Below are 20,592 nucleotides of genomic sequence, written 5' to 3'. Positions count from 1 at the left end.
TTTGTGTCTGTGAGCAACAGTATGTTTTTTTTTTTCCTGCTATGCTGTAAATAATCATATTTTAATGAAGAAAAACTAATCAACTTTAGTAATCATTTATTTGAACTCCCCCATATGGAAAAGATATATATAAATCTTATAAAGTTTGTATCTGTCTTGTGTGAAACTTGTATGAAAAGCATATGAGAGTGAAAACAGATATAAGATCCCTTGAAAAATTATATAATGAAACTTGTATGTTTTGGATACTTACTAAAACAATATATGAAAGTAATGAGAAAGTGGCCACTTTCATGAGTAAATCATGTAAGCCTTATATGATTTACTCATGAAAGTAAAAAAAAAAAGTTTTTACTATTTCTTTTCCATATGGGTAATTCTTTTGAATGAATGGAATGAATGAATGGCTCCAACACCAGCCTAACATAGTTTAGATACCTAAGCTAGTGGACTACTGTATTTTGACAGACATTTCAGTTTTGTTTGTTAAGTGATCCTATATCAAAAAGACATCAAACGATCAAAAAAAGTTGCTCTATGTGGGCACACCTGGAAGAAATTCTCTGGCTGGCTGGAGCAGCACCTAATAACCAGCTCGCAAAATTAAAAAAAAAAAAAAACCCAAAACAAACAAGCAAACTAGGGCTGTCAATGTTAACACTGTCAACACGGTTAACGCGATTAAAGTTTTTAATATAATTAATCCATCTGGAGCGCAGAATGACTCAAAATCCCTGAAACAAGGACAGGATGCCTGAAAAATAAATTGCTGTTATCAGGATAAAAACAAGCAAAGTCAAGTAGTCAAGTAAGTAATAAATGTTGTGAGCCAATTAAATTAAATTCAACCAGCCCACTGGGGTCTTCCTGGTTAAAGGTTTCATGTTCTCCCTGTGCCTGGGGGAATTCTCTATGGTACTGCAGCTTTCTCCCACAGTCAAGAAAACTTGCATGGAAAGTTAATTATTGGTTCTAAATTGGCCACAAGTATGAAAATATATATGGAGTTGTCTTTCTCTCTGTGTCAGCCACTGTGACTCGCAACCAGTCCAGGGCATTCTTTGCCCTGTCGTGGCTGGGATATGCTCCAGACTTTTAGATAAGTAGAAGGAAATGGATTGATGGGGTTGAGGCATTCTAATCGAAATCAACATGCGCATAACCAAGTTGTCTTTTATTTACCTTTGCAAAGGAGTCAAACAACAGTACAGAGTACAAAAGTAATTTACATTTAATGTCATTCTTAAGGCCCTTTCACATCAGACATGACACGCATTCCAAGCACTGCATTGACCACTAGCTGGAGCAAATAGCTCAAAATTTGTGTTGCGTTGGCTGCCTGCACTCTGCATGTGCGTCATTTTTTGCGCCTGCTGCACATGTTCTAGACGCTCCCTGTCATTTCGAAACACATATATCTCATGCGTACTTGAATGGAAATATGTAGTTTGAGTTTCATATGATGTCCTAGTACAAAGATTAAGACATTATTGTCATGGGCGGCAATGTTTTTCATGCTGTCCTTAATGTCGTGGGATGTCTTAATATAAAACTCCTGCATGGACCTCAGTACATTTTGCTGTGCATTTTATATTGTTTTGCAGCTGACAACAAGTGTGTTTAATATAACATTAATATTATTTCAGATAACAACAAAGGAGTTAATTGAACCTTTTTGATTACATAAACAGAAACCATGCATATTTTACACATATTTACATATTTCACCTTTTAGTGGTGAGTTGGATAAATGTGCAGGATTCTTAACATAATGTTTGCTTCTGTTTCGCCAATAGTGGCACCTCTGATGACGGAGCTAAACTTGCCGTTTTCGCCCAGTTATTGCGCGACCGTGCACTGAAGTGGGCACAAGTCATGTTACTTACTAACCTTGAAATCTCTTACTCAGATTTTTTGGCTAAATTTAAGAATGTTTTTGACAAGGGATCCATAGCAACAGCAGCCTCTCACCAATTACTAAACCTCAATCAAGGTAAGCGGAGCGTGTCCGACTTTTCAATTCATTTTTGGATACTGGTCGAAGAAACAGGTCAGGGTCAGGAAGCAATCAAAAGCACTCTTCTAAATAATGTGTGAGGATGAGCTAATTATGCGTGAACTGCCATTTTCTCTATATGCTCTCATGACTATGCATCCGGGCGGATGATTGCCTCCAGGCTTGCCGGCGTATGCGGGTTCGTGGTTTCTGGGAGCCGCTGGCACCTGTGGACTCACTACCAGGTGACGGAATATCCAAACCCAGACGCACACGTACCGTATTTTCACGACCATAAGACGCACTGTACTAAAAGGCGCAGTCTCAGTTATGTGTGCCATTACTGTATTTAACACACACATAAGGCGCACTGGATTATAGGGCGCATACAAGTACCGTATGCGTATTTAAAAATAAAGCGGGAGCAAACCTGAGTTCGGTACCTTACTCACATTTCTATTACCGGTAATCATCATCATCAACAACACACAAGCATACAAGTGTGCATATTTAAAACTAAAGCAGGAGCAAAACTGAGTTTGGTACTCACATTTTTATTACCAGTAATCGTCATCATCAACAACATACAAGCATACAAGTGTGCATATTTAAAAATAAAGCAGGAGCAAAACAAAGTTTGGTACTCACATTTTTATCATCAATCAAACCCATCGAAGTCCTCATCCTCTGTGTCTGAATTGAACAGCTGCGCTAAATCTCCATCAAACATGCCAAGTTCACTTTCTTCACTGTCAGAGTCACTTTCCGTGCCGTGCGGCTCCTCGGAAATGATGCCGACTTTTGCGAAAGCTCGAACAACAGTGCCAGCAGACATGTTAGCCCAAGCATCTACAATCCATTGGCAAATTGTGGCGTAACTCGCCCGGCACTGCCTTCCACTCTTGGTGAAACTGTGGTCTCCATCGGTCATCCATCGCTCCCAGGCCGCTCGCAGCCTTACTTTGAACGGGCGGTTCACACCGATGCCCAGCGGTTGGAGTTCCTTTGTCAGGCCTCCCGGAATGACAGCAAGCTCACAGTTCATTTGTTTCACTAGTTTTTTCACATCGGCTGTGAGATGGGCACGCATAGAGTCACAGATTAAGAGCGATGGTGATGCGTGGAAAAAACCTCCTGGTCTCCTTACATACACCTCCCTCAGCCACTCTTTCATAATTTCCTCATCCATCCAGCCCTTTTCATTTGCCTTAATGATGATTCCTGCTGGAAACTTCTCTTTAGGCAAAGTCTTTTGCTTAAAAATCACCATAGGTGGCAGTTTCTGTCCATTAGCATGGCAGCCAAGCACAACAGTGAAAGAAGACTTTTCATACCCCGTTGTGCGTATCGCTACCGTGTTGGTCCCCTTCTTCTCCACAGTGTGACTCACCGGGATGTCAAAAGTGAGCGGGACCTCGTCCATGTTTGTGATGTGGCTGGGCTGGATGTTTTTGTCGCCGATGTGTTTGCTGCAGTAGGAGCTCGTTCTTTGCTCGATGATCCACCGCTCGAGTCTTTCCTCCAACTCGGGCCACCTCACCTTATGTCTGCGGAAACTCAGCTGCGTTTTCTTGACCTGCCGGAGCTTGTTTTCTAGCTTCCTCCGTTTGCAAACCATCGATTCGTTAATCTTAAATTCTCTCGCGGCTGCTCGATTTCCATGTTCCTCCGCATAGCTGATGGCCTTCAGTTTAAACTGTGCTTCATAAGCGTGTCTCTTTGCCATTTTCAGGGTTTTTAAAACAATGATGTTCCACATAATGCACATACCTGTCCTTTTATACAGGTATGTGCGATTGTCCGGTATATACGATCAACGCCCACACTTCACACTTTAGCGTTCTCATGGTGTTCTCTACTACGTCCTCCTTACAACACACAGGGCGCACTGCGCTATAGGGCGCGCCATACTTTTTGAAGAAAATCTAAGACTTTTAAGCGCGCCTTATGGTCGTGAAAATACGGTATATGGTGATGGTGAAAAGGGAGAACAGTCCATGCAACTGGGGCGCTCACGACTCACACTTGCACAACATCAACGCCACCTAACCACTGGTGAGGACAAGTGACAGGGTGGCTCTGTCACTTCGTGTTCACTCTCTTTCGGTAGAGTATCACTTCCTCTTCCTGCTCAAACACCGTGGTGTTTTTGAGTGGCTTATCTGCTTAGCAATTTAATTAAAAACTTTTAGATACATTCTTTTTGTCATAGCATAATCTTCACGTGCTTCATCCGAAGCACACTTTCTGTGTACTCACTACCTAATTTATAGCCAAAGTATTCACTCACTGTGTCTTTACTGTTTCGCTAGCTTAGCATAGCTTGCAGCCCACTCGATAGCAGCATGGACTCTTCACCTGTCCCTCCTGCACTTTCCTGCTTATTGTGTCAGATGTTTAGTTACTCCTCGGCCTCCTTTAGCAGTAGTGATACTTGTAACAAATTTAGCATATTTGCTGCTCTGGAGGCCAGGATACCTGAATTGGAGACTCGGCTTCGCACCCTTCATTCACCTGTAGCTAGCTAGGCCTCTGTAGCTGGTGCAGCCAAAGATAGCATAATGATAATAATGGATTGGATTTATATAGCGCTTTTCAAGGCACCCAAAGCACTTTACAGTGCCACTATTCATTCACTCTCGCATTCACACACTGGTGGAGGCAAGCTATGGTTGTAGCCACAGCTGCCCTGGGGCAGACTGTCACCAGGGTACAGAGGAGGCTACCCCCCCCCCCCCCCCCCCCCGTCCCCTTCTGGCTGCCTCTGCCTCAATTTTATCCCACAACTTAGACATTCACATTATTCACACTCTCATTACACATACATATAGGATCTTGGGGGTGGGCACAATCACGGAATCCAAATTACCATCAGGGTGTACACCTCACCCCTGGCGTCGTTGCCCACCTCTCAATTTTAAATACACTTAGACATTGAGGGCTATCAGGAGGGACTATGCGCTTACCTGCTGCTCCTTGGCAGGTAGCTCCATGCCCTCCTGGGTTTTAATTGCACCTTAGAACACACATGCATCAACACTACAATGAGCGGGTGGAGGGAGGTTTGGAGTCTTCTCCCACCCCCATTCTCTGCGGCCTGCTGGAGCGGGAGGGCTAGGTGGAGTTGGCCGTCCGACTGCGGTCTGGAGTGTGGGGCCTCCCTGCTGCTACGGAGTCGGGGTGGTCTGCCTCTCCCCACCGCAGGGAAAAGGGTAACACCACCTGGGTCTGGGTGCAGTTCCCCCCTCCAGGGGCAAGGGTACCTAGACCCGGTTTGTAGAGTACGCTTGGGGAGTGTGATCGTGTGTACAGTGTCTCTTTATGTCTGTCTCCACGTTGGTTGAGTGTGGAGTGAGTGCATATGAGAGCATGAGGGGGGGAATGGATGTTTGTGTCTGTGTGTGCCTGTATGTCTGTGTCTATATGTCAGGTTGGGTATCAGACGCCACCTCTCTGGGGACACCTCAGGCCCTCCAAGGTTTGGAGGCCTATCTCCACCTACCACCACTTCCCCTGCCGGTGGCGGACTCCCTCAGGTGTCGGTGCGTTGGTGGTTCTTTGTGTCTGGGGGTGGGCATCCAGGTACACACCGGCTCACTCCTTGGCGGCCGCTTATCGGGGCCTGGAGCCTGGGGCTCGCTCGGGCCCCTTCGGGGGTGGGGTGCCCCCGGCCTCTCGGCCTGGTGCTCGGTCACTCAGGCACAGCTGGCGGCCAGCGGAGCTCACGGGCGCGTCACTGCAACTCCCCCTGGCTTCTGCTCCGCGGCTGCTGAGTGAACCCTCATCTGGGACTCTCCTCAGCTCTTTCTGGAACAGTGGCGCGGCTGCCCCTCTGTTGGTCTTCCATGGTTTCTTGTGTTCTGGGGGCCTCTGGATGTCTGGAGTTTTGATCTCCTCCATACCTGCCTCACACCCTGGAGGACGGGGCTGTGGCCCCCCTACACTCCCTAGCAGATCGTTACATGGAGAAACCTTTGGAATACAAGCGCGCTGATCCACACAGGTATGCACATGGGTGTTCACTGCTCGTAGACCCAAATTACACCTTTCTTGGCTGCTACTTCGAAGCACATCTGTCCTGCGTGCTGCACAACAACATTGAATATTTAGTATTGGTGTTGTGTTTAGTATGTTGCTTTGTTTCTTTTTTTTTTTTGTCTTTTTTTGCTTGTTTTCTATTCTTCTCTCAACAGGTGATCCAGGAGATTTTTTTTTCTCCCCCCCTTTCTCACTGTCCCTCTCCCCTTCTGTTTTTCCTTTCCTTCCTCTTTCTTTCTCCCTTTCCTATCTCTCACTCATGTCTGTCCCGTCTGTAACATCTGAAAATAAAATATAATAAATAATAAAAACAAAGATCGACCAAATGGACCAATATGGCAGTGCCACGATGATCCATTTGGCAAAGTAAATCCATTGGGTATCCTTGTTGGTCTTCAGACAACAATTCTGGTGGCTAAAGAACCAAATGGGAAAGAGAGAAAAAAAAAAAAAAAAAAAAAGACAGAAGCGAGGCTGCCATATCGCACCATCGGCCCCTCTGGCCAACACCAGTAGGGTAAAGTGTCTTGCCCAAGGACACAACGACCAGGACAGAGAGCCCGGGGATTGAACCGGCGACCTTCTGGTTACAGATACGGTTCCCAACCCCCTGAGCCATGGTCGCCCCTGTAAGCATAGGCCCCGCTAGCTGTTCCCCAGCAGACCCCAAGCACCTGGGGAAAGAGGGCGGCTGGGTGACGGTGAGGAGGAAGCATAGTCTTAAACAGAAGCAAACTAGGGCTTCTGTTTAAGCACTAGTTTGGTGGTGTACCTACATGAACAGGTACACCACCAACCTCTTCATGTGTCTAACCATTTTTCCCCCACTCGGCGACACACCCGCCGGGGGTCAAACTGTGGTAATTGGTGATTCTGTTCTCAGACATGTGAAGCTAGAGACACCGGCAACCATAGTCAATTGTCTTCCAGGGGCCAGAGCAGGCAACACTGAGGGAAATTTAAAACTGCTGGCTAAGGGTAAACGGAAATTCAGTAAACTCATAACTCACATCGGCAGTAATGGCACCTAGTTACACCAATCGGAGGTAACTAATATCAATATCTGTGTGTAACTTTGCCAAAACGATGTCGGACTCTGTAACACATTTCATTGCAATGTTGACCCTGTGCTAACTTGCATATGACAAATAAAACTGAAAACTAGTTTTTTCTGGTCCCCTCCCCAATCAGACCAGGAGTGACATGTTTAGCCGCATGTTCTCCTTAAATTGCTGGCTGTCTGAGTGGTGTCCAAAAAATGATGTGGGCTTCATAGATAATTGGCAAACCTTCTGGAGGAAACCTGGTCTTGTTAGGAGAGACGGCATCCATCCCACTTTGGATGGAGCAGCTCTCATTTCTAGAAATATGGACAACTTTATTAAACCCCCCAAAATATGACTATCCAGAGTTGGGACCAGGAAGCAGAGTTGCAGTCTTACATGCCTCTCTGCAGCTTCTCTCCTCCTCTTATCCCCCCAAAACCCATCTCCATAGAGACTGTGTCAGCTCCCAAACATAAAAAATCACAAAGAAAGAACAATACAGTATCCACATCTGAACCAAAGAGTAAACAGTGAAATGTGGATTATTAAATAGTAGGTCTCTCTCCTCCAGGTCTCTGTTAATACATGATTTAATAATTGATCAACAAATTGATTTACTTTGCCTTACAGAAACCTGGTTGCCTATTAATCAACGAAAAACCAAGACAGACTCTTAATTCATTTCAAAGCCTGATGCTGATGCTTGTTCACCCCAGCTGCAAAACTCAGAAACCAGCATAAAAGCATATAGTTAGGGCTGGACCAGGTGACCCTGAATCCTCCCTTAGTTATGCTGCAATAGACGTAGGCTGCTGGGGGATTCCCGTGATGCATTGATTTTTTCCTTTCCAGTCACCTTTCTCACTCACTATGTGTTAGTAGACCTCTCTGCATTGAATCGTACCTGTTCATACCTGTTCGTACTCTTCATGTTAAAAGGGAGTTTTCCCTTCCTGCTGTCGCCAAAGTGCTTGCTCATAGGGGGTCATATGATTGTTGGGTTTTTCTCTGTATCTATTACTGTACGATCTACTGTGCAATATAAAGCACCTTGAGGCAACTATTGTTGTGATTTGGCACTATATAAAGAACATTTAATTGAAATTGAATTGGCGTATTGAGTCTGTCTTTGGGTCCTGCCTCCATGCAAACTCCGTCTGAACCAAAGTTTTCAGTTGCCTGATCCCACTTATTGAATCAGTCACTCTTTTGGCAAAACCATAAGCACTTTTCACCTGTGTAAACACATCTTGCAACACATTGTCATTGTGATGCACCTGTGTTGCATAATGGTGAGCACAGGTGGCAAAAGTCAAACACAATTAAAGCTCAGGTGTAACCAGTTGAACACAACAACTCAAAATTTATCACACTTGTGGCTAATGATGTGAGGGTACATATCAGCCAGAGCACTGGTTTGTGAGGCACTACAATGGATAGAAATCCAAGAAGAGGAGTTTGTGTGAGAGAAAGTTGAGCAGGTCAAGGTGGTGGAGGGGGTCGTCGAGGACAAAGAACAGTAGTATCAGATGAAATCAGAGCTACTGTGATTGACCATGTTCTTGTCCATGGTATGACAATGAAGAAGGCCGGACAAAGGGTACAACCAAACATCAGTAGATTCACCGTGTCTCTCTAAGAGAAGAGAACAGGTAGTTACCTGTCAATGCAATGCAATGTCACATTGCACATGTGTGCTGCCATCAGCAATCATGGTGTTGTCCACCATCATGCTAACCTAGGGCCCTACAACACTCACCAGCTCCTCATCTTCCTCAATCACATGCGAGATGCTCTGATAGGGCAGCAGGATGAGCAGCCCATCTATGTTGTTGTTTGGGACAATGTTTGGGCCTCCAGGTTAGGGAGTGGTTCAATATGAACCAAGGTTTTATCAATCTTTGCCTTCCACTGTGCTCCCCTTTCCTGAACCCCATTGAAGAATTCTTCTCCTCGTGGCGGTGGAAGGTATATGAACGCCAACCTTACACCAGGGTAAATCTCCTGCAAACCATGGAACTGGCCTGTGGTGACATGGGCGTGGAGGCATGTCAAGCCTGGATATGGCATGCCAGGGGTTTTTTTCCCCCCGTTGCCAGGCCAGAGAAAATGTGGCCTGTGATATAGATGAAGTCCTGCGGCCTGACCCAGTATGGAGAAATGATGCTGTGGCGGAGTAATGCACTTTTTTCCTTTGTACTTCATTTTTATATTTGTGTGCTTTATTTCTACGTACTCAGTAGAGTATATAATTTAGATTGACTTGAAGCATGATTTGACAGCATAGTTCAATTTTGAGCACAGATTGAATTGTTTTGGGGTGAAAGTTTGGTTTTGCAAAAAGAGTCAGAGGTTTTGTGAATGTAGGTTGAAAACTGGGTTTTGTGTTCACAGTTTGGGGAAAAGGAGAGCAGCTTTTCAGGAATGTGTCTTAGCAATCGTGAAAAACTGTAAGTCTGTGCTCTCCAGTCCTTTCCTGGATGCCTGAGCGTGAGTGTTGGACTGAACAGTGTAGTGTGTTTGTGAGGAGTGTGTCGGAGTACAAGAGCGGAGCAAGTGTACAAAGGAGTGGAGTGTGAGGAGCGAGGATAGTGGAGCAAATGAGGAGTGTGCATTACTCCCCACCTGCCGTGGATCCCTGGAGCCCCTAAATAATGTTCTTAAGTACTGATATGACATTTCGTATGCATTTCAGAGTTATATGAGTCAGTCAAGTACTTATGTTTTTAGACTTTGTTTTTCAGAGTATCCAGAGCCATACAAATAGAAGATCTAACACTATTCTTTTCAGTTTTAGGTAACTACTCTTTAACAAATTGTGCAATCTAATGATTGTTTCATATAGTTGCATACGATTGGATACGGAAGCATCTTTATGACACAATTACACATTAAATGCTTGAGGGTCCTGCGCAGTATCTTTGCTGTTCCTACAACTGTGATCTTCTGGATAGAAATCTCGTATGTTGTTCCTGGAATTTGCTGGAGTCAATCACCTAGCTTTGGGGTCACTGCCCCGAGTGTTCCCATTACCACTGGGACCACTGTTGCCTTCACCCTCCACATTTTCTCAAGTGCTTCTCTCAGCCTTTGACAAGAATCAGGACCCAGACACACGCCATTGCACCTTGCTATGTGTTTTATTGATACAGGCTTTTACACACTCTGTATGAGCAGCTTTCCAGTCATTCCACTCTTTCCACTGGTCCAAGAAAAATCCTTAAAAAGGGAGACATGATTTGATAATGGAGGTCAGGTTCCATATTTGTTCTGTAAAGTGTCCTTGAGTGTTTTGAAAGGCGCTTTTAAATAAAATGTATTATTGTAACCACTGAATTGGCACACAGGCACAGTAGCCCTCGGTACATTTTTTTGACAGCCATGTTAACATGACACAAAGTTACTTTCCTTTATGAAGTTGGCTCGCCATCTTCTCTATCTGTACTAGCCATTAAGAGGGTGTAGTGTTAGAGAGATGTAGTGGGACACATTTAACAAAGACCAAGCTTTCTTTCATTTTGAGCTTTTGTTTTGTTATTTGATCCAAATGGTTTGACAAAATCCACTGAAAACAATCAAAATAGAGATTATTGTAAGTGTGTGAGAATTAACTTCCAATCAACCGTTATCCTGTCATTTAGGGGATGACATTATCTTTTTGCAATATCTGATGCAATATAGACATTTTACATTCTTATGTCTAATTTGATTGGAGGAAGGAGCTGTCCAATCAAAACTTACTGTTCTTATAAGCCTTAAAACGAGAGGTTCAAATACTTCCCAGTAAAAGCAAAGTTGTTTGACTGAGCTCAGAGGATTTTGTGAAGTCTGATAAAGATTTACTACGTATTTTATCAATATTTGCTTTGCCTTTTTTCTTCTCCTCTTCAACTTCCAAACAGAATATGTCTTCACAGAATACTTCAATCAATGTAACACACTTTATTATAGGTGGTTTTGACACACTCAGTAGACCTATTGCTGTTGGCGTGGTTATCCTAATAACCTATCTTCTTGCTGTTCTTGCCAATATGGCAAATATCATGTTTATTATTTCTGACAAGAGATTACATAAACCAATGTATCTTCTGATTTGCAACCTTGCTGTTGTTGATATAATGTACACCTCCAGTTGCAGTCCAACAATGATTGGGGTTCTACTCGCAGGTGTTAATACTATATCCTATATGGCATGTTTAATTCAAATGTGTGTTTTCCATTTGGGAACAGCGATGGAGTCATTTGTTTTAGCAGTTATGGCATTGGATAGATTCATTGCAATAATTTATCCTTTCCAGTATCACAGTTATTTAACAAACACACGTGTTCTTGTTCTTACATTTATCGTGTGGTTTGTTAACTGTTTTTTTATGTGTTACATGCCTGCAACAGCTGTCCCCCTCCCACACTGCAGCTCCAGGCTTAGGTACACTTTCTGTGACTTTGCTGCTGTAATAAGAACGACCTGTGTTAACCCAGAAAAACATTTCAATGACGCTGCCATTATAGCATTTTTTATTTTATTTTTCACTTTTGTTTTCATTTGTCTTTCATATTGTGGAATCTTACTTTTTGTAAAATTATCTTCAAATAATGAAAAAAAGAAAATGGGGAGCACTCTTGTGAGTCACTTAATTTGTGCAATCGTTCATTACTGTCCTGCGTTTGTGCGCATTATCTTCACCAGGTTTGGTGTGGTATTGACTCTTGAGGAACGCCAAGGTTTATTAATTGGTGCAGTCCTCGGTCCATGTCTTGTAAATCCTTTTGTGTACTTTCTTAGAACAAAAGAAATTAAACAAAAGCTCTTTAAGATTTTCAAAAAGTTTTACACATATTACTGAGATCTTGTGAACTGAGTGTGCTTTTTATTTTTTTTTAGATAAACACAGAAATACCCCTAACTGATGTCGGTGTAAATTTTCAGAACATTATTTTACAAAATGGTTGAAACACCAACCATGCACTTTAATTCTGGCACAAAAGTGAGAATTATTTTACTTTTAGAATACACAAGATATTTGCACCTTAACTATTCAATTAAAATCATACAAAATTTAGAACAAAAGTTTTTAGTGTAACTGTTTTTGTGTCTGTGAGCAACAGTATGCCTTTTTCCTGCTATGCTGTAAACAATCATATTTTAATCAACAAAAACTAATCAACTTTATTTGAACTTTATCCCTCAATAATACTTTTGCTCGTTTCCAGACCTTCAGTTGTGTCTGATCAGGTGTTTGGAAACTAAGGGCGATCATGGCTCAAGAGTTGGGAGTTCGCCTTGTAATCGGAAGGTTGCCGGCTTGAGCCCCGATTTGGACAGTCTCGGTCGTTGTGTCCTTGGGTAAGACACTTTACCCGTTGCCTACTGGTGGTGGTCAGAGGGCCCAGGGGCGCCAGTGTCCGGCAGCCTCGCCTCTGTCAGTGCGCCCCAGGGTGGCTGTGGCTACAATGTAGCTTGCCATCACCAATGTATGTGTGAATGGGTGGATTACTGGATGTGTAAAGCGCTTTGGGGTCCTTACGGACTAGTAAAGCGCTATACAAATACAGGCCATTTAAGGATAGTATTTAATACCTGAAAGCAATCAGTTTTTATTACATTTCAAAAATGATCAAAATGAATGAATGGCTCCAACACCAGCCTAACATAGTTTAGATAGCTAAGAGAGTGGACTGCTGTATTTTCACAGACATTTCAGTTTGGTTTGTTAAGTGATCCTATATCAAAAAGGCATAAAACAAACGAACAAAAAAAGTTGCTCTGTGTGGGGGACATTTGGAAGGAATGACACGAGTAACTTGGCTCCCAGTAAAAGAAGATGCTTTTTTGTATTGGTAACATCCTCCTCTCATTCCAAATAATTGAGCACTGCTAGCAGCAACTCTTACAGCTCCTCCCATAATTTCGCACTCTGAAAAGGAAATTTCTACACATAGATATACAATAAGATCAGACACAAAGACACCTTTGTGACAGATTCTTAAAGCCTTACACACAGCCTCTGTTATACACATAAAATCATACATTTTTAAAAGCCTGTTATCTACTTGTTTTCTAAATTGGAGAAATTGTGATATTTTTTTTAACAAATTTGTAAATTACTTAATATAATGTTTACAGAAATAGCCAGTGGTGTTTTTTTGATATGGGGACATGGGCCATTGCCCAGGGCGGCATCGTGGTGGGGGTGGCATCATGGCATCGGCAAAAAAAAAAAAAAAAGTTGCTCGCACCCATGCTGCCCTGACAACATGCCAGCGCATTTTGGGGATTTCATAGGCACCGAACGGTTTTCTATTGCCCATTTGCGAGGAGTAAGGGCGCCCTCCATTTACGAGGTGCACCTGCTGCTTTCTACACAAGGAGGAGAGGGAGGATTCTCTGGCTAGCTGGAGCACCTAATAACTAGCTCGTAACATTAAAAAAAACCCAAAACAAACAAACAAACAAACTAGGGCTATCAACGTTAACGCTGTCATTGTGATTAACGCTAGGACTCTGTTAACAAATTACCGCGGATCGCTCCATGCGTGGAGCTGCACGGCGTCAACGAGCTAACCGCGCTAACGCTAACGTTGATGCCATGCAGCCCCATAGCCCCATGCATGGGTCTGCACGGCCTAAAATCCTTTAATTTTCTCAAATCGACAGTGTGCCCTTATGTATGAATTCTGGTTGTGCTTACTGACCGCGAACCGATTTTATGTGGTACACGGCGCTCAGCAATCTGTTAAAAATGTTTTAGTACGACTTTGGTAAGCTACGAAGCTGCACCACTTGATGGATTATCGGCGCATTACGGCTACCGTAGTCTGGAGCCTCAGGGAGTAATATGTATTGTGCTTCAACATAATATTACCGTACTGTGTAATACGGTAATATTACGTTGAACAAATGGCACCTGTTAAGAGACATGGTTACGAAGCGAACTCCAGGCTGTCAGTCACGCAGTAGAACTTGGGAACAGAGCAGCTGCGAAATCTGTCTTTGTTAATATGCTCATCATCTTTTAGTTTACATGCTGACTGCACAATTGTGAGCTTTTTGTTATGCACAAAAACAACATTGTTTTCTTTTATTTATGGAGCATTATTATTAAATGCTGATAATTTATTTCTAAATTATGTACATCTTTACATCTGCGCTGTATGTTAATAAAAGTGCCCGTGTGAGATATGGGACACAGCTTTGACTAAGAACTCTCTTTTTGTTCTTACTTTATGGCTTAAAAAAATATCGAGATATATATCACATTTCGCCATCCAGCTAAAGAATGTCGAGATATGAATTTTGGGCCATATCGGCCAGCCCTAATTAATGCAATTAAAACATTTTTAATGCAATTAATCCATCTGGAGCACAGAATGACTCAAAATCCCTGAAATGTCTCTGTCAACACATTATGGGCAGTTTGTCCAAAGTTTGTCCATTCAGCGTTAATCATGATGACGGCATTAATGCGTTGACATTGACAGCCCTACAACAAACACAAAAACAGAAGACATTATGATATAGACTTAAGATTTGCACCAATGTGTTTTCTAAATTCTATCACACTCATATATGCAAAAAGAGAACGCGAGGGCCCTCGGTGAGCCTGCTTGTTGCTGCTGCTCACACACAACCTGTTGAAAGGTGAAGGGGCGTGCTACTTCCAAATAGTGCACATTTAATTCATAATGTTGTCAATCCAAGCCCATTATGTATTAATTATTTTACCTGGGTTATGTGAAATCCCAGAAAAAAACAGGGAGTGTTCGCCCAGGGCACCAAACAGGCTAGGACCACCCCTGGAAGTAACTGTTGTTGAGAAAGCATTGGGGATCTCTGCTTGGCCACAGGTAGCACTCACACTATATAAATTCCATGCCCAAATCTCAACTAACTGTGCCAAGGCCCAAATCTGTAAGAATACCAAGGCATGGTTTAATTATTAGTTTGCCAGGTGACGGAATGTCCAAACCCAGACACACACGTATATGGTGATGGTGAAGAGGGAGAACAGTCCATGCAGCTGGGGTGCTCGCGACTCACACCTGCAGAACACCAATGCCGCCTAACCTCTGGTGAGTGCCTTTACTGTGGCCATAAGGGCTGCTTCATCTCAACCTATCCATCTTGATCAAAAGGGCGCTCCCATCGATGGTGAAGAGAGTACTGGTGGGCAACCTGTCTAGCAAAAGCTCTCTTCCATACTTCCAGGTCAGCACTGGTTCCAACAGCACAACCCTCATATTGACTAGTACAGGGCTGGGGTCACATAAACTGCCTCCGGGCTGCCACCCCTCAACCTGTGCCATCAGAACCTCTCGATTTAACGTCTGTTCCACTGGTGTACCATGATCTTGCTGAAGTGTTTTGTAAAGATCAAGCACTGTCATTACCTATGATTGTGCCATAGATCTCCTCCATGGTGCTTCACTCCCCACTAGCTGCCTCTATAGTCTCTCTCAGCCTGAAAGAGAGGCTATGGAGAAATATATTACCGTCATGGCTGCGGTGGCAGGTGTGTGGTGTGTGTGAGAGAGGACCCAAACGCTGGCACTGGCTTGGATGTGAGCGAGCTTTATTTAAACGTTGGTGGCACAAACAGAAACACAGCAAGCAAAAACAGAATCTAAAGATAACCTAAACTGGGAATAACTAACAAAACTAACCTGTACTGGCGACTCTGAGAAGAAACACAGACGGACTAGTGGCAAACACGAGAGATAAATAAATACACAGATGGGAACGAGGAAACTACACGCAGGAGGGAGGCACAGCTGATTCTGATTGACAAGACAAGACAGGGGAAATGCAAAGTGAACAGACTGGCATAAGACACAGACCTTCACAATAAAACAGGAAATGCAGAACACAAGGAAGCCACATAACAAACCCTAAAACTAGAACTCAAGAAACACTAAAAAACTAAGGAACTTGACACCATGGGAAGAAACCAAAAACCCAAAGTACAAAACTCAAAAAACACTGGGTCATCGACCCAGGACCATAACAATTACAGACTCTCGAATAGCTGGAATTATCCAGCCGTCCTCCTCTCCTGTAGGAGCCGAATCTTTCTTTGTTGAAAAGAAAAACAAATCCCTCCAACCCTGTATTAATTTTTGCGGTCTCAATAACATTATCGTTAAAACAAAATACCCATTACCAATTCTCACCTCTGCCTTCGAGTTGCTTCAGGGAGCTACCATTTTCAGTAAACTCAATCTGTGAAATGCCTATCATTTTGTACGGATAAGGGAAGGCAACGAATGGAAAACAGCATTTAACACTCATCTTGGGCATTTTTAGTATTATTGAGTTTCATGTAGACTCTGTGGCATTCCTGGGTTACATAATTGAGCAGGGAAATGTGAAACCAGACCCAGAGAATTGTCCAAGCAGTTGTCAACTGGCCCAAACTGCCAACTCCAGCTTTTTCTGGGGTTTGCCAATTTTTACCGTCGCTTTATTTGGGACTTTAGTAAACTCGCACTACCTCTCCCAACCCCTGCCACCCGGAACTGAATCAGCCTTTCGTGGTTTAAGTGGACGCATTGGATTCTGGGGTTGGAGCTGTATTATCCCAGCAAAATGATGGTAAGCTCCACCCATATGCTATATTCTATCATCGTCTTTCCCCAGCAAAGTGGAACTACGACATCGGTGACTGGGAGCTGCTGGCAATAAAACTGGCTCTAGAAGAATGGAAACACTGGCTGGAAGGCACCGTTCAACCATTCATTGTTTTTTCACAAAAACTGAAAAAGGTTTTCAATAACCTACAGACCTGGGACCTGCAATGTGAAACCTCTCTTGACAATACGCTCTAGCAGCCCCACTATATCCATTGCAATGTGACTGAATGGAACCTCAATAACAGGTAAAGGCTGTAAAGGAAACTTTGGGACATTTTTATCCCCGGCCAGCTGACAGATTTAGTAAGACTCCTCAACCTCTCTCTTCGTGCCTGGCCAAAAGAACCTGCTGGCAATTTGGTCTCTTATCTTCTTTGTTCCCAGATACCCTGCCCAGGGAATACAATGCCCCAATCTTAAAACTTGTTCCCGCCACTGCTAGGGGACTACTAACGTTCCTTTGTCATCCCTGCTGGCTTTGTAGTTACATTGTTTTCTATTTGTTTTCTTTATTTGGTACATTTGCAGTAGGAAAAGATAATCTATGAATCCAGTGATACAGCTTTCTTATAAGAAATGTTTCTGTTAAAAATTATCGTGAAGTAGTCACTTCCTGTGAGTCGCGGGAACCGGAAGTTGTGCGCAGGAGAGACAAGACAGAACGGTAACACGGCGGACCTTTTTGGAATGTACAACTTTTCTACTGCTGGTTTTACAAGGCATAGACGGTAAAAAAACATTATGCTGTTATTTGTTTAACACTTGTGCACTTTGTGAAAGGAAATAAGTGCCTGAGATGAATATCATATGTGCTATTGATATTATTTTACTTGTTTCTAGTTTTCATGGTGCTCCATGATTGTGAGAGGAATAAAAGAATTGTGGACATTAGTACGAAGCGTGGATTTTTTTCGACCAGAGTAGATACAACCAGTGTCCAGGAGGGTTTGGGCTTTCCTACCATTTATCTTCACGGCAGTGGATTGCTGCTTCCCTTCCCAAACTTCATTCTCACAGGGCCTTGGAAGGGTATACACATATGCTGCTCTGGCCTTTCTGGCTGGACACATGCTTAATGTGACCCTCCACCCCACAATAGAAACAAACAGGTTTGGTGGTTAACTTAGGGGGGATGTGTTTGTAAAAACACATCCCCCTACTTCAAAGACCTGAACTCCTTAGGACCACCCCCAACCCCAGATGACTTACCATGTGAAATGAAAGATTTGGCCGAAGCCCCGAACCAAAAGCTTCTGGCTCCTCGCCTTGCTGCTTGAAACGTTTCCACCAGTTGAGCAGCTTCCTGCGCTGACTTTGGACCCCTTTCATTCAGCCACACCTGGAGTTCTGGAGTCAACGAGCGATAAAACTGCTCAAGGATAATTGCGTCTCCAACCTGCTCCTTGGTTTTTCTTATCTGGTTTGATCCATTTGCCATACAGGTCCTTCAGACAATTATAAAACGATTTTGGACTCTCACCGGGCCGGTTGTCAGGCTCCCAGAACCACTGTCGGTATACCTCTTCATTAATGTCATACTTTGAAAAAAATCGCTTCTTTAACCTTTTGGTAATCCCCAGTGTCCTCTGCTGCCATAGCCACATAAGCTGCTCGACCTCTTCCTGACAGGTAAGGAACCAGTCTCACCGTCCACTCCACTTCAGGCCCCTGATACGCCACTGCCAGCCTCTCAAAGGTTATCAAGTACTGCTCGATGTCATCACCTACCTCCAGCTATGGTATCACTGCTTTTCCCCAGCTCCGACCTTCTTGATCTCGAAACACTGGGTGGGATCACCATTTCGTCTCTCAATTGCTGCCAGGGCGGCAAAGGCTCCTGGGGCTAGCCTGCTGCACTTTGTTGCTGCTCCAAATCATCTCGAAGATTGTTTATTTGGATCTGCATCTGGCGCCATCTTTTATCTTGCTCTATTGATTCTTTCTCCCACCTGTCACTCATGTCCTGCTGGAAGCGTACGCACTGTTGTAGCAACCCTGCAATAGAATCTAAATCTGTAGTATCGGGATGCAGCTGCTCCTGCCTAGGCTTCAAGATCAGGGGCAGTCCTCCTACACTGAAAAAAATATGTTGTTGGATTTACTTAATTCAATGGTGGACATTTGTTGCACACAGATGTTTTGCTTTGGCAGCAACTTAAACAATTGAGTTTAATTAACACAATTTATTCATGTTCAATAAGCCTGTGCAATTTGTGTTGATAAAATGTGACTTAAACATGTTTTGATGAAGTAATTTGAGCTCTTGGAATATTTTAATCCTTCACAATTTTTTCACTTTATCCCAACACCATTCAATAACTTTTACCCAATACTACTTGGTCACTTAAATACTACATGTTATCTTCAAATTACATTTTGCTATTATATTCTAGTATCAAATACACAATTTTCAAATGGAGGCCTTATAACAGATTGTATTGTTCTCTTCCAAGATGGTTGCTGGCATCCACCAGTAACCTTTCAAAACAAAATGTCTAATTTCACTGCATTGACAGTAGGTAAAGAATTAAACTGACATTACTCCTCCACTGAATCTATATAAATCAACAGTTAAATAATGTCAGTTCTTCCGTGTTCTCTGGAATCAATCACAGCAAAGAAATTAGACTTTCTTTTGAAAAATGTTGGGAAAGAACAATACAAAACATTCTATTTAAGGCCTCTGACGTCAAGATTCAGTTAAACAACAATTATAACTAAACAATTTGAGGTAGAGTTAGTTTCCATTAACATTAAATTAGGTTACTGAATTGGCAAACACCTTCCTATTAACATTACCCATTTTACCCCAATAACTAAAGAAATTAGCACTTGCAGGTCAAAACCTTTATTCAAGAGATGCAAAAATAACATTGATTGATTGATTGATTGATTGATTGATTGAATCTTTATTTTGAACATGTTGAAAAAGTATAAAAAAAAAATAGAATTAAAAGAGACAAATGAACAAAGCAAACAAAAGGAAAACGAGCAACCACAACTCCAAATAACGTCCATGTTCAAAAAGGAGCAGGAAGAAGCATAAGCTTATTTAATCCCACCCCTTTTCCACTATCTAGTATCAATAGACTACAGAAATACCTCCTTGTAATTACATTATGTTATGTGTAATTTTTTTTTTTTTTTTTTTTTTTAAATATATACACATATATGTTTCTATCTATCCATACCTACGTATATACACACATACGCACATATACACATTTTCAATAACCCCATTAACACCTGAAGGATACACAACCTACAATTTTTTATATATATATATATATATATAAAAAACACCCAGCACGCCCCTGCGGGCGGTTTATCCTTCAAGCTCGGGTCCTCTACCAGAGGCCTGGGAGCTTGAGGGTCCTGCGCAGTATCTTAGCTGTTCCCAGGACTGCGCTCTTCTGGACAGAGATCTCCGATGTTATTCCCGGGATCTGCTGGAGCCACTCGCCTAGCTTGGGAGTCACCGCACCTAGTGCTCCGATTACCACGGGGACCACCGTTACCTTCACCCTCCACATCCTCTCGAGCTCTTCTCTGAGCCCTTGGTATTTCTCCAGCTTCTCGTGTTCCTTCTTCCTGATATTGCTGTCATTCGGAACCGCTACATCGATCACTACGGCCGTCTTCTTCTGTTTGTCTACCACCACTATGTCCGGTTGGTTAGCCACCACCATTTTGTCCGTCTGTATCTGGAAGTCCCACAGGATCTTAGCTCGGTCATTCTCCACCACCCTTGGGGGCATCTCCCATTTTGACCTCGGGACTTCTAGGTTATACTCGGCACAGATGTTCCTGTACACTATGCCGGCCACTTGGTTATGGCGTTCCATGTATGCCTTGCCTGCTAGCATCTTGCACCCTGCTGTTATG

General features: G+C 43.1%; 1 pseudogene; it reads left to right on the top strand.

The window, feature by feature from the left end:
* Positions 1 to 6,651: 6,651 nt before the first annotated feature.
* LOC146560088 (uncharacterized) lies at positions 6,652 to 7,435 on the top strand (annotated as a pseudogene).
* The last annotated feature ends 13,157 nt before the right edge of the window (positions 7,436 to 20,592 follow it).

The sequence above is a fragment of the Mchenga conophoros genome, linkage group LG14, assembly GCF_057382185.1.
Source record: "Mchenga conophoros isolate Kocher_MC1m ecotype Shallow Benthic linkage group LG14, M_conophoros_male_GT1.1, whole genome shotgun sequence".
Lineage (NCBI taxonomy): Eukaryota > Metazoa > Chordata > Actinopteri > Cichliformes > Cichlidae > Mchenga > Mchenga conophoros.
The sequence above is the reverse complement of the archived record's forward strand: the minus strand, read 5'-3'. Positions and strand labels throughout refer to the sequence as shown.